Source organism: Pongo pygmaeus, chromosome 9 (genome assembly GCF_028885625.2).
Source record: "Pongo pygmaeus isolate AG05252 chromosome 9, NHGRI_mPonPyg2-v2.0_pri, whole genome shotgun sequence".
Classification (NCBI taxonomy): domain Eukaryota; kingdom Metazoa; phylum Chordata; class Mammalia; order Primates; family Hominidae; genus Pongo; species Pongo pygmaeus.
Window position 1 is genome coordinate 40,072,920 of NC_072382.2, and position 3,026 is coordinate 40,075,945.

Sequence of the window (3,026 nt, forward strand, 5' to 3'; positions counted from 1 at the left end):
TTGTTTTATATTGTTACTAGTTTACATTTATGAACATAAGATTAATTTGTTCAAAACAAGCACCTCTAAACTGCATGCTTGAGTAACCCTTAGAAGAATTTAAAGCAAAAAAAAGGAAATAGAAAAAAAGTTTAAGGGATGGTGGGTTAGAATTTAAGTGGGTTAGCATCCTAGAGTAATCAAAAACAGTCTTTGCTGATGGGTTTTGGCATATTTTTCCCTGTGTAGATATTTTAATTTTATTTATATTACATTAATTTAATTATTTATTTTGAGACAGGGTCGCCCTCTGGCTCTGTTGCCCAGGCTGGAGTGTAGTGGCATGATCATAGCTTACTGTAACCTTGAACTCGTGGGCTCAAATGATCCTCTTACCTCGGCCTCCTGAGTAGCTGGAATCATAGGAGCATGCCACCATGTGCAGCTAATTTTTTTTTTTTCTTTTGGCAGAGATAGGGTCTTCCTGTGTTGCCCAGCCTCGGATATTTTTAAATTAACTAACTAAAGGCATGTTTTGTTACAAATAAATCAGGGTTGGGGTTTCCAAAGAAATTTTTTTTTTTTTTTTTTTTTTTTTGAGATGGAGTCTCGCTCTGTTGCACAGGCTGGAGTGTAGTGGCGCGATCTTGGCTCACTGCAATCTCTGCCTCTCAGGTTCAAGCAATTCTGCCCCAGCCTCCTGAGTAGCTGGGACTACAGGTGCATGCCACCATGCCCAGCCAATTTTTGTATTTTTAGTAGAGACGGGGTTTCACCACATTGGTCAGGATGGTCTCGATCTCTTGACCTTGTGATCTGTCCACCTCGGTCTCCCAAAGTGCTGGGATTACAGGCGTGAGCCACCGCACCGGCCTCCAAAGGAAAATTTTAAAACATTGTTTTATACGCTGGCTGGGTGTGGTGGTTCGTGCCTGTACTCTCAACTCTTAGGGAGGCAGAGGCGGGAGCATAGCTTGAGCCCAGGAATTCAAGACCTGCCTGAGCTATATAGTGAGACCCCATTCTCCACAAAAAGGAAAAAACAAAAGACAAAGCCATTGTTTTCTACTCTGATCTTAGATTAACGTGTAGTAATCTTGAGACACAGATAATATTTTGCCACACTGTAAAAATACATAAACATTAATTATAATTAGGTTGCTAGTTTCCAAATTCGGATTATTGCATTATTTTTTAATATTAAAAATGTTAAATGTTAAGTGATATTTTACTGAGGTAGAAATCACAGATCTTATTAATAAATATATTTTGAGAATAGTGGTTCAACCGGGAGGCGGAGGTTGCAGTGAGCCAAGGTGGCGCCACTGCACTCCAGCCTGGGTGACAGAGCGAGTTCCGTCTCAAAAAAATAAATAAAATAAAAGAATAGTGGTTCAAATGATTACCAAAACAATGCCTAGCATTTTTTATTAAATTTAAAAGTCTTTTATCTTTTTTAGAGGATGATCAAGATATGAAAATTTATTGTGGCAGTATAAGAATCAATCAATTTATTTAAAAGTGACTTCTATTTAGAATATATTCCATGTTTCTGCCAGATGAGTCATCTGCCAAGGTTCTGGTGATCTGCAGTGGTGTTGGTCAATGCAAGAAAACAGCAATACACTCTTTGAATGATATTCATGTCATCAGAAGTCTAGGAAAATTTACTTCTAAGCAGAGAACAGTTTATTAGGAATCAGTAGGGTTCATTGGGTCCAAATGTTGCTGAGATTTAGAGGCATGAACATACTTCTCAGAACCTGTCAGATACAGTGAAACTTCCGGATGATCATTCTACTTGAGCAAATTCACCTGTATAGACAGAACATAGAGTTTGCCTGGGTAGCAATAATCTTGTTTATAAGAAACATATATAGTATACATATTCCTGAATTTGTGAGGGTTTTAAATACAGTTGTTACATCTTACAAACCAATTCTACAGAGTAGGTTAACTTTCAACTATAACTATAATCCTAATAAGTCTTTACAGTCATTCAGTCATTAATCATTCATATGTATACTGAGTTCACTAGTTTGAATTTTATTCTAATCATAATAGGAAGTGTCTGGAAGATTTTAAGCAGGCAGTTGATAAGATCTGGTTTATCTTTTGAGATTACTATGGCTGCTCTGAGGAAGTTGGCCTGTTGGGGGCAAAGAATGGCAGCAGTGAGACCCATTGGGATGACTTTGCAGTGTCTAGCAGAGAAGTCATGATAGCTTGGATTAAAATGGCAGCAGTGACATGGTAAGAAGCAGAGATAAATTTGGGATTTATTTAGGGGGTGGAACAAACAGGACCACTAACATTTGGATGTCAGATTGAGAGAAGGAAGAAAAATCAGATATGACTAGTTTTTTGGCCTGATAACTAGGTGAATGATGATACTATACCAGAAATATGAAGATTGAGAAGAGCAGGTGTATGGGCCGAGGTGGGGAGAGAGAAGTCTTTAAGAATTCTGTCCTAGATTTGTTAGGTTTGCGATACCAACTTAATAACCTGGTAGAGATTGTTAAATATATGATGCTCTGGGGAGAGCCAGGATAGGAAATACAAATTTGAGCAACATCAGCATATACATGGTATTTAAAAGCATGGGACTTGATCAGGTTACCTCAGAAGAGTTTAGATAGTAAAAAGGGAAGGCTGAGTAATCCAATATTTAGAGATTAAGCAGCCAGCAAGGATCCTGAAAATATGCAGCCAGTGAAGTAGAAAGAAAACCAATAGAGTAGGATGTCACAGAATCCATGAGTAGAAGTGAGATGTGGACTCTGTCCAGTGCTGCTTGACAGAGAGGAGCCTTCACTGTTGGATTTCATAAGATGAAGGAGGGTCATTGTTGACTACAATGGCAAGCATGTCTTGAACAATTTCTATATGACTGGTATTCTTGTGCTTTTATATGTGCTATTTTAATCCTCACAACAGCCCTATGAGATAGTTACTTTTATTATCCTCATTTTAAGTTGGGGAAACTGAGGCACGAAGTTACGTTGCTTTTATACCTAGTAAATCACAGAACATGGATTAGAACC